This window comes from Vicugna pacos, unplaced genomic scaffold (genome assembly GCF_048564905.1).
Source record: "Vicugna pacos unplaced genomic scaffold, VicPac4 scaffold_19, whole genome shotgun sequence".
In the NCBI taxonomy this organism is placed as follows: Eukaryota; Metazoa; Chordata; class Mammalia; order Artiodactyla; family Camelidae; genus Vicugna; species Vicugna pacos.
The window spans coordinates 25,976,244-25,998,401 of record NW_027328740.1 but is presented as its reverse complement, the minus strand read 5'-3'; the positions used below and the strand labels follow the sequence as shown (position 1 = coordinate 25,998,401).

Here is a 22,158-nt window from a genome sequence, read left to right as displayed (position 1 = left end):
CAGCACACCTGTATTCGGAAATCAGAGGCGTGCATTTATATTCGTAAATATTGATTCATATGAGGATATCGTGACCTAACCCAAATGACGATTAGGAATCCAATGGATTCCTAGTCCGTGATATAGACTTGCAAGTCTTCCAACAGGATGAATGAATGCCATATTCTACACTACGTCGAGAAGAAATGGCACAAGCCTATAACAAGGAAAAGTAGCTCCGCAAAAGTGTACTAAGATCAAAAGAGACAGGCAGTAAAGTGCACATTGGGGATTGTATCATTCCTAGGAATTTCAGCCCCCTTGAAACAAATGGATAGATGTCCCGTGAATGCGGGTGTTTCAGCAGAAATCAACCGTCGGCTATGTATTGCGGGTGTGCCCATATTACAGGAACAATACTTTCCCTTAGTGGGTCTCTGTGTACTGTGAACTGTTAGAAAGTTTAAAGACGTGTGAAACATTCAACTGAAAATGGACACACTTCTTCCCTCCGTTGCTACAGTGCATACAGATCTGAACAAAAGGAAAGAGGGAAGAACAAAGGCCCATGGGACGCTAGTGGGTAGAATCACATTTACCTTAGGAACCTCTCGTCGGATGCAGCCCCTCCCCCAACACTGACAAGATGCAGCAGCCATTGGGGATGGCAGTTAGCGGTTGGATTCCAGGTGGAATGTTGGTGTGTACCGCGAGGCTTGTTGTGGCTGGTGGATCCTAGGTAACCGGGCAGAGTTCTGTGGGTGGATCAGTGCGATGGAGGGGCTGCCGCCCTCTGTGGAGCTTGGCTTAGGTCTTTGGTCCGGGAAGCTGTGTCAGTTCGAGATACTGCTGCTGCCCAAAGACCTGAGTTCACGGCTCAGTTTCCAGAACCTGAAAGGGCAGACAGTGGAAGATCTGCCTGTCTTCAGCTTACTGGAGAGGCTCCGAGGTCCTTTCAGACTTGCCCAGTCCTGTTGAAGTCGACTTTATGGGAGACACGAAGAGAAGCTGGCCGAAAATATGGCTGCACGGATTGAGGAGAGATGCGAACACATTGATGAGAGATGTTCTGCTACAATAGAGAATACTGGCCTGGAGACAGCTGTAGAGGATAGCAGGCTCGAAAGGCATTCATGAGACATATTGAACCTCGCTGATACTAGCAGAAACATACGGAGGGCCACCGTGGACTGGAGGAAGTTCCTCAATTCTCTGCTCCAAGAACGGGTCCAAGATCTCTGACGTCTAAAGAGAAGAGATGGCAGAGATGATAAAAACGCTCATGTTCTTGAAAGAGGTCAGATAATCCACACGACCCAAGGGGCAATTCCAAGCCATTCAGATCAAAGTGCACCAAGCCCAGGTAAGCCTTTTCCCAGGTTTGGGCCTAGCTATCAAGCACTTGCTCTTCCCTCCCCTCCACTCAGGCATCCATTTTGAGGGATCAGTACCTGAGCTGCAATGAAGCCAGTAAGAGAAGAGCAAGCCCCTCCTAGAATCAGAGTTCCTCTAGCTTCATCCTCTGTGAACAACAGGGAACCCCATAAAGGTCAAATACTCCCGTATGAAATAGATAGGAATTGAATACTTAGCTCCCACAAAGAAACGATGGCCTTCCGCTAGATTCAGCAAATGCTGGGTTCATGTCTTCTCTGGGGTGAAGGGAGTGTGGTAAGTGAGGGGAATCTTTGACTGAACTTGAATCTGTATTAGGCCTCCGTTTTTCAAGACAGTCTAGGTACATATTAGAAGTCAGATAGTGAACGGAACTGTTAAAGTCACCAATGACATGAAAGACACAGCTTATGTGGACCGTCTTTCAATTGAGTCAAGCCCCCGGGGGCAATCGATCATGGGGGTGCAGACTTGGTTGCATTCAAGTGCTTTACCCAACATGATCGGATGATTAAGCGTTCTCATCACTGATAGAAGAACACCTGGTTCTCAGTAGCCTAGCATAGCTGCAGCAGGCTTCTCATAGCTATAATGCCTCTAGGTTCTTTGGATTCAAAGCTAAATGTATATATTTAGTTCGTTTCCTCTTGTATTTTCCTTGAGAGGGATGTTACACCTTGAAATGCCAACATTGACCAGTAGGTGTCATCGGGAGTAAAGGGCACCACATGCACAAGTGAATCCAAGCTTGGGGGTTATTTCATGTTTCCATTAGTTATTTCATGGTTCCTGTTGGTTTCGGAGGCTTCAACAGTAAAGAGTTGACCTGACCCCTTTAAAAGTTCGGACTGCTAGTTTGCATTCTATCTGTCTATGTTTTCCTTAGAGCTGACAAAATGTTACCGAAATTGACAAGTCGGGCTTCTAGGTCGAATTAGTATGTTTCAGAAACTAACTTCATTTTCGTATAACTCCCAAAACATTTATATATATTCTATTAAATTTTTAGAGACTGCAAATGAGATATCAACACAATGTCAAAACTGGAGTCTTCGGACAATCCCTCCCACCACGGCTGTATAGAAACAAAGAGATAAAAAAAAAATCACATTTCTGTGAAATGTATCTGGAAAGTGTTGATTCATCGATGCCCAGTTGACAGAGAAGCAGTGCAACCTGCGCTCACTCGCTCCCATGAACACAGCAATGGAAACATCCACTCACCCAGCCCTTGGCACAGGACACTTGCCGAAGAGAGGCCTGTTACTTCCAAAGACAGGATGAGGCCTCAGAACACCTGGAAGCAGGAGAAGGAAAAGCAGGGAATGGATACCAGTGCATGGTCTGAGCCCTGTTGATGGAGCAGTAAAGGTGAAACTCTCTTTAACTTGGACGCACACTCTCAAGCGGACAGGAGACATGGGATTGAAGGTGATGCGCTGAGTGTTAGAAGAGTGCACAGCAGATGCTTGGCTGACAGAACGCAAAGAATCCAGTGCAAAATATCCCCACAGTTGATTCTGAGACCAAGCTCCGAGCTGCCAAATTTGAGGTAGCAGAGGCAGCGTTCAGGGAGGGATAGGGCTACGGATGATGGCACACGCTGAGTCTCAGGGATCTGGAGTGCGTTGTGGGATGTGGTGGGTCCTATCAAGAGAGCAAACCGACCTGTGACCCCAATGAGCAAGCAACCACCCTGGCGCACGCAGTTGAAATTATCGATATGTCCCATGGCCACACCCAGTGCATCTGCAGGACCAGAGACCAATTTGGTCTTTTTGCCAATAGAGCATGTGTGGGGCTGAATCAGAGATATTGTGCATCGGGTCTGAGGGATCCAGGGGGCCTTGGGTTTGAATTCAGAATGAAAAGCCTTAGGATCTGCTACATTCATAACCTGGGCTGTGATTATGGTTTGGTTTGAGGCACAGGATGTGCAACAGCTCTGTGGTTGCCTTCGTGCACCCGTGCCACAAGGATGAGAGGACAAGGAAGTGTGGTCCAAGACCACAGCGTGAGAAGAGGAAGGATTTCCTTCAGTTTATCGCTCAAAAGCGGATGCTACATTTTGGATGGCACCGGCACGGTTCGGCAGCGAGGACACCAAGTTCGGGCTGCGGGATCATTCCAGCAGGCCCTGATGTGTGACATCCATAGATATGCTTCCACTGGTGTTTCTGTAGACAGAGAAGCTCTTGGAAGAACTGGTTTCAGTGGGACATTCCCGTGGCACTACAAAGCACAAGCGCACTCACACTCTGCTCTTCTAGAAACACTCCAAAATAACATAGAGTAGAATGCAGAGCTGAGAACCTTTAGAAGCTCCATTTCCACCAGAGGAAGTGTCCTGTGCTCTTTCAGATTTGTGAGATAAGCGTAATCAAAATGAGGTTATCCTAATCGAAATAGTATGGGGCATTCATCACAACAAAGGCAACACCAGCAATTGGAGATAGACCAGACAACACACACAGGAACAGGACATGGCATCAATGTCTAGGAAAATTTGTCCTCACAGAAATCCCATGCAATTGTGTAGAGCCAAGAGTCTAAACTTTTCACTTAACCAAGCCCTAGAAGTCTACATTAGATACCTGAAATTACCTGACCAGTAGAGATGAAGAAATACAGTAAAAGGAAAAGGAAGTACCATTTTCAGTTCCAAAGAGATTGAAGGCCCTAAAGATAAGCTTTCAGACAACTAGACTGCAAAACGCTCTCCAGAGCAAGTATTGAAAATGGAGGTGAGGGAAACACTGAAGAACAACAGTGTCTCAGAATCACAAAAGGCAGAATACCAGAAAAGGGGAAGAGAAAGCCTAAAGACGAGCCAAATAATATCAGAAAACTCAGTGGATGAGAAAATATCAGGGCTAACATTCCGTCCTAAGCAGACTAGATATTGCAGAGGGATGCGTGAATGACTTTGAAGACAGGGGAACAGACATCCCTCGGTCAGAAGCACACATAGGAAAGCAAGTGCAAACCAATGAAAACATCACTGTTGAATCCTGGTTTATGAGAGGCATGAAAGACTAAAATTCGAAAGAGTCCCAGATGGAAAAGCAAGAGATAAAGAAACAAACAATGTTTGAAAAGTTATGTGTAGAAAAATCAGACTGAAACTTGCTGAAAGCCAAGATAGAATCATCTAGGCGAATTCAGGAAGTACACAGCGTCCAAAAGAGGTGGAATCCCAATAGACTTAGCAGCAGCTGTATGATCCAAATCAACAAAGTTCATGAGCATCCCAGTGATTTAAAATGCGCCTGGAGGAAAGCAACATAGTCACAAGAGAACCTCCAGAGGGGTTTCAGCTGCTATCTCAGCAGCAATATTGCAGGACAGGGAGGAGTGCCAGGACATAGACCATAGCTTGAATGGCAAAATGCTGCCATCTAGGGTAGCCTATGCCACATGACCACCATTACTAATAACAGCAGAGCAAGAGAATGCCACAGACCTGCAAATCTTAAAAGAATTCAGCAGTTCGAAACTTATCCTAACAGATAGGTTGAGAATTCTCCCCTGAAGGGATAAGCAGCAAGATGAAATGGAAAGAAGAAAACCCTTATTGGAAATGCAAGAAGAGCATGAGTGGAAAAGAAGAAACAAGAAGAAAGCAAGGAGGACATCAAAACCCTAAAGATGGGAGAGGGAAGCAGGAAATCATAGGGGATTGGAAGCACTATCTTAAGGGAGTCAGCTTATATGACTCTCTGTTGGAAGCAAACGGAGAGATGCATGGCCTGACGTGTTTGCAAAACAAACGAGAAGCAGACCAAGAAAGAATCAAACAAACAAACCACACAAAAAGGGTAGGGTAACATGAATATTCAAAAGAAATTACTCAAGGTGATGTCAAGGATCATTCAGTACGCATCGACCCAGTATCGCGGCTTGAATGTACTCAGCACACCTGTATTCGGAAATCAGAGGCGTGCATTTATATTCGTAAATATTGATTCATATGAGCATATCGTGACCTAACCCAAATGCCGATTTGGAATCCAATGGATTCCTAGTCCGTGATATAGACTTGCAAGTCTTCCAACAGGATGAATGAATGCCATATTCTACACTACGTCGAGAAGAAATGGCACAAGCCTATAACAAGGAAAAGTAGCTCCGCAAAAGTGTACTAAGATCAAAAGAGACAGGCAGTAAAGTGCACATTGGGGATTGTATCATTCCTAGGAATTTCAGCCCCCTTGAAACAAATGGATAGATGTCCCGTGAATGCGGGTGTTTCAGCAGAAATCAACCGACGGCTATGTATTGCGGGTGTGCCCATATTACAGGAAGAATAGTTTCCCTTAGTGGGTCTCTGTGTACTGTGAACTGTTAGAAAGTTTAAAGACGTGTGAAACATTCAACTGAAAATGGACACACTTCTTCCCTCCGTTGCTACAGTGCATACAGATCTGAACAAAAGGAAAGAGGGAAGAACAAAGGCCCATGGGACGCTAGTGGGTAGAATCACATTTACCTTAGGAACCTCTCGTCGGATGCAGCCCCTCCCCCAACACTGACAAGATGCAGCAGCCATTGGGGATGGCAGTTAGCGGTTGGATTCCAGGTGGAATGTTGGTGTGTACCGCGAGGCTTGTTGTGGCTGGTGGATCCTAGGTAACCGGGCAGAGTTCTGTGGGTGGATCAGTGCGATGGAGGGGCTGCCGCCCTCTGTGGAGCTTGGCTTAGGTCTTTGGTCCGGGAAGCTGTGTCAGTTCGAGATACTGCTGCTGCCCAAAGACCTGAGTTCACGGCTCAGTTTCCAGAACCTGAAAGGGCAGACAGTGGAAGATCTGCCTGTCTTCAGCTTACTGGAGAGGCTCCGAGGTCCTTTCAGACTTGCCCAGTCCTGTTGAAGTCGACTTTATGGGAGACACGAAGAGAAGCTGGCCGAAAATATGGCTGCACGGATTGAGGAGAGATGCGAACACATTGATGAGAGATGTTCTGCTACAATAGAGAATACTGGCCTGGAGACAGCTGTAGAGGATAGCAGGCTCGAAAGGCATTCATGAGACATATTGAACCTCGCTGATACTAGCAGAAACATACGGAGGGCCACCGTGGACTGGAGGAAGTTCCTCAATTCTCTGCTCCAAGAACGGGTCCAAGATCTCTGACGTCTAAAGAGAAGAGATGGCAGAGATGATAAAAACGCTCATGTTCTTGAAAGAGGTCAGATAATCCACACGACCCAAGGGGCAATTCCAAGCCATTCAGATCAAAGTGCACCAAGCCCAGGTAAGCCTTTTCCCAGGTTTGGGCCTAGCTATCAAGCACTTGCTCTTCCCTCCCCTCCACTCAGGCATCCATTTTGAGGGATCAGTACCTGAGCTGCAATGAAGCCAGTAAGAGAAGAGCAAGCCCCTCCTAGAATCAGAGTTCCTCTAGCTTCATCCTCTGTGAACAACAGGGAACCCCATAAAGGTCAAATACTCCCGTATGAAATAGATAGGAATTGAATACTTAGCTCCCACAAAGAAACGATGGCCTTCCGCTAGATTCAGCAAATGCTGGGTTCATGTCTTCTCTGGGGTGAAGGGAGTGTGGTAAGTGAGGGGAATCTTTGACTGAACTTGAATCTGTATTAGGCCTCCGTTTTTCAAGACAGTCTAGGTACATATTAGAAGTCAGATAGTGAACGGAACTGTAAAAGTCGCCAATGACATGAAAGACACAGCTTATGTGGACCGTCTTTCAATTGAGTCAAGCCCCCGGGGGCAATCGATCATGGGGGTGCAGACTTGGTTGCATTCAAGTGCTTTACCCAACATGATCGGATGATTAAGCGTTCTCATCACTGATAGAAGAACACCTGGTTCTCAGTAGCCTAGCATAGCTGCAGCAGGCTTCTCATAGCTATAATGCCTCTAGGTTCTTTGGATTCAAAGCTAAATGTATATATTTAGTTCGTTTCCTCTTGTATTTTCCTTGAGAGGGATGTTACACCTTGAAATGCCAACATTGACCAGTAGGTGTCATCGGGAGTAAAGGGCACCACATGCACAAGTGAATCCAAGCTTGGGGGTTATTTCATGTTTCCATTAGTTATTTCATGGTTCCTGTTGGTTTCGGAGGCTTCAACAGTAAAGAGTTGACCTGACCCCTTTAAAAGTTCGGACTGCTAGTTTGCATTCTATCTGTCTATGTTTTCCTTAGAGCTGACAAAATGTTACCGAAATTGACAAGTCGGGCTTCTAGGTCGAATTAGTATGTTTCAGAAACTAACTTCATTTTCGTATAACTCCCAAAACATTTATATATATTCTATTAAATTTTTAGAGACTGCAAATGAGATATCAACACAATGTCAAAACTGGAGTCTTCGGACAATCCCTCCCACCACGGCTGTATAGAAACAAAGAGATAAAAAAAAAATCACATTTCTGTGAAATGTATCTGGAAAGTGTTGATTCATCGATGCCCATTTGACAGAGAAGCAGTGCAACCTGCGCTCACTCGCTCCCATGAACACAGCAATGGAAACATCCACTCACCCAGCCCTTGGCACAGGACACTTGCCGAAGAGAGGCCTGTTACTTCCAAAGACAGGATGAGGCCTCAGAACACCTGGAAGCAGGAGAAGGAAAAGCAGGGAATGGATACCAGTGCATGGTCTGAGCCCTGTTGATGGAGCAGTAAAGGTGAAACTCTCTTTAACTTGGACGCACACTCTCAAGCGGACAGGAGACATGGGATTGAAGGTGATGCGCTGAGTGTTAGAAGAGTGCACAGCAGATGCTTGGCTGACAGAACGCAAAGAATCCAGTGCAAAATATCCCCACAGTTGATTCTGAGACCAAGCTCCGAGCTGCCAAATTTGAGGTAGCAGAGGCAGGGTTCAGGGAGGGATAGGGCTACGGATGATGGCACACGCTGAGTCTCAGGGATCTGGAGTGCGTTGTGGGATGTGGTGGGTCCTATCAAGAGAGCAAACCGACCTGTGACCCCAATGAGCAAGCAACCACCCTGGCGCACGCAGTTGAAATTATCGATATGTCCCATGGCCACACCCAGTGCATCTGCAGGACCAGAGACCAATTTGGTCTTTTTGCCAATAGAGCATGTGTGGGGCTGAATCAGAGATATTGTGCATCGGGTCTGAGGGATCCAGGGGGCCTTGGGTTTGAATTCAGAATGAAAAGCCTTAGGATCTGCTACATTCATAACCTGGGCTGTGATTATGGTTTGGTTTGAGGCACAGGATGTGCAACAGCTCTGTGGTTGCCTTCGTGCACCCGTGCCACAAGGATGAGAGGACAAGGAAGTGTGGTCCAAGATCACAGCGTGAGAAGAGGAAGGATTTCCTTCAGTTTATCGCTCAAAAGCGGATGCTACATTTTGGATGGCACCGGCACGGTTCGGCAGCGAGGACACCAAGTTCGGGCTGCGGGATCATTCCAGCAGGCCCTGATGTGTGACATCCATAGATATGCTTCCACTGGTGTTTCTGTAGACAGAGAAGCTCTTGGAAGAACTGGTTTCAGTGGGACATTCCCGTGGCACTACAAAGCACAAGCGCACTCACACTCTGCTCTTCTAGAAACACTCCAAAATAACATAGAGTAGAATGCAGAGCTGAGAACCTTTAGAAGCTCCATTTCCACCAGAGGAAGTGTCCTGTGCTCTTTCAGATTTGTGAGATAAGCGTAATCAAAATGAGGTTATCCTAATCGAAATAGTATGGGGCATTCATCACAACAAAGGCAACACCAGCAATTGGAGATAGACCAGACAACACACACAGGAACAGGACATGGCATCAATGTCTAGGAAAATTTGTCCTCACAGAAATCCCATGCAATTGTGTAGAGCCAAGAGTCTAAACTTTTCACTTAACCAAGCCCTAGAAGTCTACATTAGATACCTGAAATTACCTGACCAGTAGAGATGAAGAAATACAGTAAAAGGAAAAGGAAGTACCATTTTCAGTTCCAAAGAGATTGAAGGCCCTAAAGATAAGCTTTCAGACAACTAGACTGCAAAACGCTCTCCAGAGCAAGTATTGAAAATGGAGGTGAGGGAAACACTGAAGAACAACAGTGTCTCAGAATCACAAAAGGCAGAATACCAGAAAAGGGGAAGAGAAAGCCTAAAGACGAGCCAAATAATATCAGAAAACTCAGTGGATGAGAAAATATCAGGGCTAACATTCCGTCCTAAGCAGACTAGATATTGCAGAGGGATGCGTGAATGACTTTGAAGACAGGGGAACAGACATCCCTCGGTCAGAAGCACACATAGGAAAGCAAGTGCAAACCAATGAAAACATCACTGTTGAATCCTGGTTTATGAGAGGCATGAAAGACTAAAATTCGAAAGAGTCCCAGATGGAAAAGCAAGAGATAAAGAAACAAACAATGTTTGAAAAGTTATGTGTAGAAAAATCAGACTGAAACTTGCTGAAAGCCAAGATAGAATCATCTAGGCGAATTCAGGAAGTACACAGCGTCCAAAAGAGGTGGAATCCCAATAGACTTAGCAGCAGCTGTATGATCCAAATCAACAAAGTTCATGAGCATCCCAGTGATTTAAAATGCGCCTGGAGGAAAGCAACATAGTCACAAGAGAACCTCCAGAGGGGTTTCAGCTGCTATCTCAGCAGCAATATTGCAGGACAGGGAGGAGTGCCAGGACATAGACCATAGCTTGAATGGCAAAATGCTGCCATCTAGGGTAGCCTATGCCACATGACCACCATTACTAATAACAGCAGAGCAAGAGAATGCCACAGACCTGCAAATCTTAAAAGAATTCAGCAGTTCGAAACTTATCCTAACAGATAGGTTGAGAATTCTCCCCTGAAGGGATAAGCAGCAAGATGAAATGGAAAGAAGAAAACCCTTATTGGAAATGCAAGAAGAGCATGAGTGGAAAAGAAGAAACAAGAAGAAAGCAAGGAGGACATCAAAACCCTAAAGATGGGAGAGGGAAGCAGGAAATCATAGGGGATTGGAAGCACTATCTTAAGGGAGTCAGCTTATATGACTCTCTGTTGGAAGCAAACGGAGAGATGCATGGCCTGACGTGTTTGCAAAACAAACGAGAAGCAGACCAAGAAAGAATCAAACAAACAAACCACACAAAAAGGGTAGGGTAACATGAATATTCAAAAGAAATTACTCAAGGTGATGTCAAGGATCATTCAGTACGCATCGACCCAGTATCGCGGCTTGAATGTACTCAGCACACCTGTATTCGGAAATCAGAGGCGTGCATTTATATTCGTAAATATTGTTTCATATGAGCATATCGTGACCTAACCAAAATGCCGATTAGGAATCCAATGGATTCCTAGTCCGTGATATAGACTTGCAAGTCTTCCAACAGGATGAATGAATGCCATATTCTACACTACGTCGAGAAGAAATGGCACAAGCCTATAACAAGGAAAAGTAGCTCCGCAAAAGTGTACTAAGATCAAAAGAGACAGGCAGTAAAGTGCACATTGGGGATTGTATCATTCCTAGGAATTTCAGCCCCCTTGAAACAAATGGATAGATGTCCCGTGAATGCGGGTGTTTCAGCAGAAATCAACCGACGGCTATGTATTGCGGGTGTGCCCATATTACAGGAACAATAGTTTCCCTTAGTGGGTCTCTGTGTACTGTGAACTGTTAGAAAGTTTAAAGACGTGTGAAACATTCAACTGAAAATGGACACACTTCTTCCCTCCGTTGCTACAGTGCATACAGATCTGAACAAAAGGAAAGAGGGAAGAACAAAGGCCCATGGGACGCTAGTGGGTAGAATCACATTTACCTTAGGAACCTCTCGTCGGATGCAGCCCCTCCCCCAACACTGACAAGATGCAGCAGCCATTGGGGATGGCAGTTAGCGGTTGGATTCCAGGTGGAATGTTGGTGTGTACCGCGAGGCTTGTTGTGGCTGGTGGATCCTAGGTAACCGGGCAGAGTTCTGTGGGTGGATCAGTGCGATGGAGGGGCTGCCGCCCTCTGTGGAGCTTGGCTTAGGTCTTTGGTCCGGGAAGCTGTGTCAGTTCGAGATACTGCTGCTGCCCAAAGACCTGAGTTCACGGCTCAGTTTCCAGAACCTGAAAGGGCAGACAGTGGAAGATCTGCCTGTCTTCAGCTTACTGGAGAGGCTCCGAGGTCCTTTCAGACTTGCCCAGTCCTGTTGAAGTCGACTTTATGGGAGACACGAAGAGAAGCTGGCCGAAAATATGGCTGCACGGATTGAGGAGAGATGCGAACACATTGATGAGAGATGTTCTGCTACAATAGAGAATACTGGCCTGGAGACAGCTGTAGAGGATAGCAGGCTCGAAAGGCATTCATGAGACATATTGAACCTCGCTGATACTAGCAGAAACATACGGAGGGCCACCGTGGACTGGAGGAAGTTCCTCAATTCTCTGCTCCAAGAACGGGTCCAAGATCTCTGACGTCTAAAGAGAAGAGATGGCAGAGATGATAAAAACGCTCATGTTCTTGAAAGAGGTCAGATAATCCACACGACCCAAGGGGCAATTCCAAGCCATTCAGATCAAAGTGCACCAAGCCCAGGTAAGCCTTTTCCCAGGTTTGGGCCTAGCTATCAAGCACTTGCTCTTCCCTCCCCTCCACTCAGGCATCCATTTTGAGGGATCAGTACCTGAGCTGCAATGAAGCCAGTAAGAGAAGAGCAAGCCCCTCCTAGAATCAGAGTTCCTCTAGCTTCATCCTCTGTGAACAACAGGGAACCCCATAAAGGTCAAATACTCCCGTATGAAATAGATAGGAATTGAATACTTAGCTCCCACAAAGAAACGATGGCCTTCCGCTAGATTCAGCAAATGCTGGGTTCATGTCTTCTCTGGGGTGAAGGGAGTGTGGTAAGTGAGGGGAATCTTTGACTGAACTTGAATCTGTATTAGGCCTCCGTTTTTCAAGACAGTCTAGGTACATATTAGAAGTCAGATAGTGAACGGAACTGTAAAAGTCGCCAATGACATGAAAGACACAGCTTATGTGGACCGTCTTTCAATTGAGTCAAGCCCCCGGGGGCAATCGATCATGGGGGTGCAGACTTGGTTGCATTCAAGTGCTTTACCCAACATGATCGGATGATTAAGCGTTCTCATCACTGATAGAAGAACACCTGGTTCTCAGTAGCCTAGCATAGCTGCAGCAGGCTTCTCATAGCTATAATGCCTCTAGGTTCTTTGGATTCAAAGCTAAATGTATATATTTAGTTCGTTTCCTCTTGTATTTTCCTTGAGAGGGATGTTACACCTTGAAATGCCAACATTGACCAGTAGGTGTCATCGGGAGTAAAGGGCACCACATGCACAAGTGAATCCAAGCTTGGGGGTTATTTCATGTTTCCATTAGTTATTTCATGGTTCCTGTTGGTTTCGGAGGCTTCAACAGTAAAGAGTTGACATGACCCCTTTAAAAGTTCGGACTGCTAGTTTGCATTCTATCTGTCTATGTTTTCCTTAGAGCTGACAAAATGTTACCGAAATTGACAAGTCGGGCTTCTAGGTCGAATTAGTATGTTTCAGAAACTAACTTCATTTTCGTATAACTCCCAAAACATTTATATATATTCTATTAAATTTTTAGAGACTGCAAATGAGATATCAACACAATGTCAAAACTGGAGTCTTCGGACAATCCCTCCCACCACGGCTGTATAGAAACAAAGAGATAAAAAAAAAATCACATTTCTGTGAAATGTATCTGGAAAGTGTTGATTCATCGATGCCCAGTTGACAGAGAAGCAGTGCAACCTGCGCTCACTCGCTCCCATGAACACAGCAATGGAAACATCCACTCACCCAGCCCTTGGCACAGGACACTTGCCGAAGAGAGGCCTGTTACTTCCAAAGACAGGATGAGGCCTCAGAACACCTGGAAGCAGGAGAAGGAAAAGCAGGGAATGGATACCAGTGCATGGTCTGAGCCCTGTTGATGGAGCAGTAAAGGTGAAACTCTCTTTAACTTGGACGCACACTCTCAAGCGGACAGGAGACATGGGATTGAAGGTGATGCGCTGAGTGTTAGAAGAGTGCACAGCAGATGCTTGGCTGACAGAACGCAAAGAATCCAGTGCAAAATATCCCCACAGTTGATTCTGAGACCAAGCTCCGAGCTGCCAAATTTGAGGTAGCAGAGGCAGGGTTCAGGGAGGGATAGGGCTACGGATGATGGCACACGCTGAGTCTCAGGGATCTGGAGTGCGTTGTGGGATGTGGTGGGTCCTATCAAGAGAGCAAACCGACCTGTGACCCCAATGAGCAAGCAACCACCCTGGCGCACGCAGTTGAAATTATCGATATGTCCCATGGCCACACCCAGTGCATCTGCAGGACCAGAGACCAATTTGGTCTTTTTGCCAATAGAGCATGTGTGGGGCTGAATCAGAGATATTGTGCATCGGGTCTGAGGGATCCAGGGGGCCTTGGGTTTGAATTCAGAATGAAAAGCCTTAGGATCTGCTACATTCATAACCTGGGCTGTGATTATGGTTTGGTTTGAGGCACAGGATGTGCAACAGCTCTGTGGTTGCCTTCGTGCACCCGTGCCACAAGGATGAGAGGACAAGGAAGTGTGGTCCAAGACCACAGCGTGAGAAGAGGAAGGATTTCCTTCAGTTTATCGCTCAAAAGCGGATGCTACATTTTGGATGGCACCGGCACGGTTCGGCAGCGAGGACACCAAGTTCGGGCTGCGGGATCATTCCAGCAGGCCCTGATGTGTGACATCCATAGATATGCTTCCACTGGTGTTTCTGTAGACAGAGAAGCTCTTGGAAGAACTGGTTTCAGTGGGACATTCCCGTGGCACTACAAAGCACAAGCGCACTCACACTCTGCTCTTCTAGAAACACTCCAAAATAACATAGAGTAGAATGCAGAGCTGAGAACCTTTAGAAGCTCCATTTCCACCAGAGGAAGTGTCCTGTGCTCTTTCAGATTTGTGAGATAAGCGTAATCAAAATGAGGTTATCCTAATCGAAATAGTATGGGGCATTCATCACAACAAAGGCAACACCAGCAATTGGAGATAGACCAGACAACACACACAGGAACAGGACATGGCATCAATGTCTAGGAAAATTTGTCCTCACAGAAATCCCATGCAATTGTGTAGAGCCAAGAGTCTAAACTTTTCACTTAACCAAGCCCTAGAAGTCTACATTAGATACCTGAAATTACCTGACCAGTAGAGATGAAGAAATACAGTAAAAGGAAAAGGAAGTACCATTTTCAGTTCCAAAGAGATTGAAGGCCCTAAAGATAAGCTTTCAGACAACTAGACTGCAAAACGCTCTCCAGAGCAAGTATTGAAAATGGAGGTGAGGGAAACACTGAAGAACAACAGTGTCTCAGAATCACAAAAGGCAGAATACCAGAAAAGGGGAAGAGAAAGCCTAAAGACGAGCCAAATAATATCAGAAAACTCAGTGGATGAGAAAATATCAGGGCTAACATTCCGTCCTAAGCAGACTAGATATTGCAGAGGGATGCGTGAATGACTTTGAAGACAGGGGAACAGACATCCCTCGGTCAGAAGCACACATAGGAAAGCAAGTGCAAACCAATGAAAACATCACTGTTGAATCCTGGTTTATGAGAGGCATGAAAGACTAAAATTCGAAAGAGTCCCAGATGGAAAAGCAAGAGATAAAGAAACAAACAATGTTTGAAAAGTTATGTGTAGAAAAATCAGACTGAAACTTGCTGAAAGCCAAGATAGAATCATCTAGGCGAATTCAGGAAGTACACAGCGTCCAAAAGAGGTGGAATCCCAATAGACTTAGCAGCAGCTGTATGATCCAAATCAACAAAGTTCATGAGCATCCCAGTGATTTAAAATGCGCCTGGAGGAAAGCAACATAGTCACAAGAGAACCTCCAGAGGGGTTTCAGCTGCTATCTCAGCAGCAATATTGCAGGACAGGGAGGAGTGCCAGGACATAGACCATAGCTTGAATGGCAAAATGCTGCCATCTAGGGTAGCCTATGCCACATGACCACCATTACTAATAACAGCAGAGCAAGAGAATGCCACAGACCTGCAAATCTTAAAAGAATTCAGCAGTTCGAAACTTATCCTAACAGATAGGTTGAGAATTCTCCCCTGAAGGGATAAGCAGCAAGATGAAATGGAAAGAAGAAAACCCTTATTGGAAATGCAAGAAGAGCATGAGTGGAAAAGAAGAAACAAGAAGAAAGCAAGGAGGACATCAAAACCCTAAAGATGGGAGAGGGAAGCAGGAAATCATAGGGGATTGGAAGCACTATCTTAAGGGAGTCAGCTTATATGACTCTCTGTTGGAAGCAAACGGAGAGATGCATGGCCTGACGTGTTTGCAAAACAAACGAGAAGCAGACCAAGAAAGAATCAAACAAACAAACCACACAAAAAGGGTAGGGTAACATGAATATTCAAAAGAAATTACTCAAGGTGATGTCAAGGATCATTCAGTACGCATCGACCCAGTATCGCGGCTTGAATGTACTCAGCACACCTGTATTCGGAAATCAGAGGCGTGCATTTATATTCGTAAATATTGATTCATATGAGCATATCGTGACCTAACCCAAATGCCGATTTGGAATCCAATGGATTCCTAGTCCGTGATATAGACTTGCAAGTCTTCCAACAGGATGAATGAATGCCATATTCTACACTACGTCGAGAAGAAATGGCACAAGCCTATAACAAGGAAAAGTAGCTCCGCAAAAGTGTACTAAGATCAAAAGAGACAGGCAGTAAAGTGCACATTGGGGATTGTATCATTCCTAGGAATTTCAGCCCCCTTGAAACAAATGGATAGATGTCCCGTGAATGCGGGTGTTTCAGCAGAAATCAACCGACGGCTATGTATTGCGGGTGTGCCCATATTACAGGAAGAATAGTTTCCCTTAGTGGGTCTCTGTGTACTGTGAACTGTTAGAAAGTTTAAAGACGTGTGAAACATTCAACTGAAAATGGACACACTTCTTCCCTCCGTTGCTACAGTGCATACAGATCTGAACAAAAGGAAAGAGGGAAGAACAAAGGCCCATGGGACGCTAGTGGGTAGAATCACATTTACCTTAGGAACCTCTCGTCGGATGCAGCCCCTCCCCCAACACTGACAAGATGCAGCAGCCATTGGGGATGGCAGTTAGCGGTTGGATTCCAGGTGGAATGTTGGTGTGTACCGCGAGGCTTGTTGTGGCTGGTGGATCCTAGGTAACCGGGCAGAGTTCTGTGGGTGGATCAGTGCGATGGAGGGGCTGCCGCCCTCTGTGGAGCTTGGCTTAGGTCTTTGGTCCGGGAAGCTGTGTCAGTTCGAGATACTGCTGCTGCCCAAAGACCTGAGTTCACGGCTCAGTTTCCAGAACCTGAAAGGGCAGACAGTGGAAGATCTGCCTGTCTTCAGCTTACTGGAGAGGCTCCGAGGTCCTTTCAGACTTGCCCAGTCCTGTTGAAGTCGACTTTATGGGAGACACGAAGAGAAGCTGGCCGAAAATATGGCTGCACGGATTGAGGAGAGATGCGAACACATTGATGAGAGATGTTCTGCTACAATAGAGAATACTGGCCTGGAGACAGCTGTAGAGGATAGCAGGCTCGAAAGGCATTCATGAGACATATTGAACCTCGCTGATACTAGCAGAAACATACGGAGGGCCACCGTGGACTGGAGGAAGTTCCTCAATTCTCTGCTCCAAGAACGGGTCCAAGATCTCTGACGTCTAAAGAGAAGAGATGGCAGAGATGATAAAAACGCTCATGTTCTTGAAAGAGGTCAGATAATCCACACGACCCAAGGGGCAATTCCAAGCCATTCAGATCAAAGTGCACCAAGCCCAGGTAAGCCTTTTCCCAGGTTTGGGCCTAGCTATCAAGCACTTGCTCTTCCCTCCCCTCCACTCAGGCATCCATTTTGAGGGATCAGTACCTGAGCTGCAATGAAGCCAGTAAGAGAAGAGCAAGCCCCTCCTAGAATCAGAGTTCCTCTAGCTTCATCCTCTGTGAACAACAGGGAACCCCATAAAGGTCAAATACTCCCGTATGAAATAGATAGGAATTGAATACTTAGCTCCCACAAAGAAACGATGGCCTTCCGCTAGATTCAGCAAATGCTGGGTTCATCTCTTCTCTGGGGTGAAGGGAGTGTGGTAAGTGAGGGGAATCTTTGACTGAACTTGAATCTGTATTAGGCCTCCGTTTTTCAAGACAGTCTAGGTACATATTAGAAGTCAGATAGTGAACGGAACTGTAAAAGTCACCAATGACATGAAAGACACAGCTTATGTGGACCGTCTTTCAATTGAGTCAAGCCCCCGGGGGCAATCGATCATGGGGGTGCAGACTTGGTTGCATTCAAGTGCTTTACCCAACATGATCGGATGATTAAGCGTTCTCATCACTGATAGAAGAACACCTGGTTCTCAGTAGCCTAGCATAGCTGCAGCAGGCTTCTCATAGCTATAATGCCTCTAGGTTCTTTGGATTCAAAGCTAAATGTATATATTTAGTTCGTTTCCTCTTGTATTTTCCTTGAGAGGGATGTTACACCTTGAAATGCCAACATTGACCAGTAGGTGTCATCGGGAGTAAAGGGCACCACATGCACAAGTGAATCCAAGCTTGGGGGTTATTTCATGTTTCCATTAGTTATTTCATGGTTCCTGTTGGTTTCGGAGGCTTCAACAGTAAAGAGTTGACATGACCCCTTTAAAAGTTCGGACTGCTAGTTTGCATTCTATCTGTCTATGTTTTCCTTAGAGCTGACAAAATGTTACCGAAATTGACAAGTCGGGCTTCTAGGTCGAATTAGTATGTTTCAGAAACTAACTTCATTTTCGTATAACTCCCAAAACATTTATATATATTCTATTAAATTTTTAGAGACTGCAAATGAGATATCAACACAATGTCAAAACTGGAGTCTTCGGACAATCCCTCCCACCACGGCTGTATAGAAACAAAGAGATAAAAAAAAAATCACATTTCTGTGAAATGTATCTGGAAAGTGTTGATTCATCGATGCCCAGTTGACAGAGAAGCAGTGCAACCTGCGCTCACTCGCTCCCATGAACACAGCAATGGAAACATCCACTCACCCAGCCCTTGGCACAGGACACTTGCCGAAGAGAGGCCTGTTACTTCCAAAGACAGGATGAGGCCTCAGAACACCTGGAAGCAGGAGAAGGAAAAGCAGGGAATGGATACCAGTGCATGGTCTGAGCCCTGTTGATGGAGCAGTAAAGGTGAAACTCTCTTTAACTTGGACGCACACTCTCAAGCGGACAGGAGACATGGGATTGAAGGTGATGCGCTGAGTGTTAGAAGAGTGCACAGCAGATGCTTGGCTGACAGAACGCAAAGAATCCAGTGCAAAATATCCCCACAGTTGATTCTGAGACCAAGCTCCGAGCTGCCAAATTTGAGGTAGCAGAGGCAGGGTTCAGGGAGGGATAGGGCTACGGATGATGGCACACGCTGAGTCTCAGGGATCTGGAGTGCGTTGTGGGATGTGGTGGGTCCTATCAAGAGAGCAAACCGACCTGTGACCCCAATGAGCAAGCAACCACCCTGGCGCACGCAGTTGAAATTATCGATCTGTCCCATGGCCACACCCAGTGCATCTGCAGGACCAGAGACCAATTTGGTCTTTTTGCCAATAGAGCATGTGTGGGGCTGAATCAGAGATATTGTGCATCGGGTCTGAGGGATCCAGGGGGCCTTGGGTTTGAATTCAGAATGAAAAGCCTTAGGATCTGCTACATTCATAACCTGGGCTGTGATTATGGTTTGGTTTGAGGCACAGGATGTGCAACAGCTCTGTGGTTGCCTTCGTGCACCCGTGCCACAAGGATGAGAGGACAAGGAAGTGTGGTCCAAGACCACAGCGTGAGAAGAGGAAGGATTTCCTTCAGTTTATCGCTCAAAAGCGGATGCTACATTTTGGATGGCACCGGCACGGTTCGGCAGCGAGGACAGCAAGTTCGGGCTGCGGGATCATTCCAGCAGGCCCTGATGTGTGACATCCATAGATATGCTTCCACTGGTGTTTCTGTAGACAGAGAAGCTCTTGGAAGAACTGGTTTCAGTGGGACATTCCCGTGGCACTACAAAGCACAAGCGCACTCACACTCTGCTCTTCTAGAAACACTCCAAAATAACATAGAGTAGAATGCAGAGCTGAGAACCTTTAGAAGCTCCATTTCCACCAGAGGAAGTGTCCTGTGCTCTTTCAGATTTGTGAGATAAGCGTAATCAAAATGAGGTTATCCTAATCGAAATAGTATGGGGCATTCATCACAACAAAGGCAACACCAGCAATTGGAGATAGACCAGACAACACACACAGGAACAGGACATGGCATCAATGTCTAGGAAAATTTGTCCTCACAGAAATCCCATGCAATTGTGTAGAGCCAAGAGTCTAAACTTTTCACTTAACCAAGCCCTAGAAGTCTACATTAGATACCTGAAATTACCTGACCAGTAGAGATGAAGAAATACAGTAAAAGGAAAAGGAAGTACCATTTTCAGTTCCAAAGAGATTGAAGGCCCTAAAGATAAGCTTTCAGACAACTAGACTGCAAAACGCTCTCCAGAGCAAGTATTGAAAATGGAGGTGAGGGAAACACTGAAGAACAACAGTGTCTCAGAATCACAAAAGGCAGAATACCAGAAAAGGGGAAGAGAAAGCCTAAAGACGAGCCAAATAATATCAGAAAACTCAGTGGATGAGAAAATATCAGGGCTAACATTCCGTCCTAAGCAGACTAGATATTGCAGAGGGATGCGTGAATGACTTTGAAGACAGGGGAACAGACATCCCTCGGTCAGAAGCACACATAGGAAAGCAAGTGCAAACCAATGAAAACATCACTGTTGAATCCTGGTTTATGAGAGGCATGAAAGACTAAAATTCGAAAGAGTCCCAGATGGAAAAGCAAGAGATAAAGAAACAAACAATGTTTGAAAAGTTATGTGTAGAAAAATCAGACTGAAACTTGCTGAAAGCCAAGATAGAATCATCTAGGCGAATTCAGGAAGTACACAGCGTCCAAAAGAGGTGGAATCCCAATAGACTTAGCAGCAGCTGTATGATCCAAATCAACAAAGTTCATGAGCATCCCAGTGATTTAAAATGCGCCTGGAGGAAAGCAACATAGTCACAAGAGAACCTCCAGAGGGGTTTCAGCTGCTATCTCAGCAGCAATATTGCAGGACAGGGAGGAGTGCCAGGACATAGACCATAGCTTGAATGGCAAAATGCTGCCATCTAGGGTAGCCTATGCCACATGACCACCATTACTAATAACAGCAGAGCAAGAGAATGCCACAGACCTGCAAATCTTAAAAGAATTCAGCAGTTCGAAACTTATCCTAACAGATAGGTTGAGAATTCTCCCCTGAAGGGATAAGCAGCAAGATGAAATGGAAAGAAGAAAACCCTTATTGGAAATGCAAGAAGAGCATGAGTGGAAAAGAAGAAACAAGAAGAAAGCAAGGAGGACATCAAAACCCTAAAGATGGGAGAGGGAAGCAGGAAATCATAGGGGATTGGAAGCACTATCTTAAGGGAGTCAGCTTATATGACTCTCTGTTGGAAGCAAACGGAGAGATGCATGGTCTGACGTGTTTGCAAAACAAACGAGAAGCAGACCAAGAAAGAATCAAACAAACAAACCACACAAAAAGGGTAGGGTAACATGAATATTCAAAAGAAATTACTCAAGGTGATGTCAAGGATCATTCAGTACGCATCGACCCAGTATCGCGGCTTGAATGTACTCAGCACACCTGTATTCGGAAATCAGAGGCGTGCATTTATATTCGTAAATATTGTTTCATATGAGCATATCGTGACCTAACCAAAATGCCGATTAGGAATCCAATGGATTCCTAGTCCGTGATATAGACTTGCAAGTCTTCCAACAGGATGAATGAATGCCATATTCTACACTACGTCGAGAAGAAATGGCACAAGCCTATAACAAGGAAAAGTAGCTCCGCAAAAGTGTACTAAGATCAAAAGAGACAGGCAGTAAAGTGCACATTGGGGATTGTATCATTCCTAGGAATTTCAGCCCCCTTGAAACAAATGGATAGATGTCCCGTGAATGCGGGTGTTTCAGCAGAAATCAACCGACGGCTATGTATTGCGGGTGTGCCCATATTACAGGAAGAATAGTTTCCCTTAGTGGGTCTCTGTGTACTGTGAACTGTTAGAAAGTTTAAAGACGTGTGAAACATTCAACTGAAAATGGACACACTTCTTCCCTCCGTTGCTACAGTGCATACAGATCTGAACAAAAGGAAAGAGGGAAGAACAAAGGCCCATGGGACGCTAGTGGGTAGAATCACATTTACCTTAGGAACCTCTCGCCGGATGCAGCCCCTCCCCCAACACTGACAAGATGCAGCAGCCATTGGGGATGGCAGTTAGCGGTTGGATTCCAGGTGGAATGTTGGTGTGTACCGCGAGGCTTGTTGTGGCTGGTGGATCCTAGGTAACCGGGCAGAGTTCTGTGGGTGGATCAGTGCGATGGAGGGGCTGCCGCCCTCTGTGGAGCTTGGCTTAGGTCTTTGGTCCGGGAAGCTGTGTCAGTTCGAGATACTGCTGCTGCCCAAAGACCTGAGTTCACGGCTCAGTTTCCAGAACCTGAAAGGGCAGACAGTGGAAGATCTGCCTGTCTTCAGCTTACTGGAGAGGCTCCGAGGTCCTTTCAGACTTGCCCAGTCCTGTTGAAGTCGACTTTATGGGAGACACGAAGAGAAGCTGGCCGAAAATATGGCTGCACGGATTGAGG

At 45.8% G+C, this 22,158-nt stretch overlaps 1 long non-coding RNA gene across 1 annotated transcript; it reads right to left on the bottom strand.

Annotated features, from left to right (window-relative positions):
• Positions 1–16,885: 16,885 nt before the first annotated feature.
• LOC140693273 (uncharacterized) lies at positions 16,886–21,945 on the bottom strand. Its single transcript, XR_012068996.1, has 3 exons — positions 21,719–21,945; positions 18,454–18,526; positions 16,886–17,079 (listed from the first exon to the last, which is right to left on the bottom strand). It is a non-coding gene; the product is annotated as an uncharacterized lncRNA (long non-coding RNA).
• Positions 21,946–22,158: the final 213 nt, after the last annotated feature.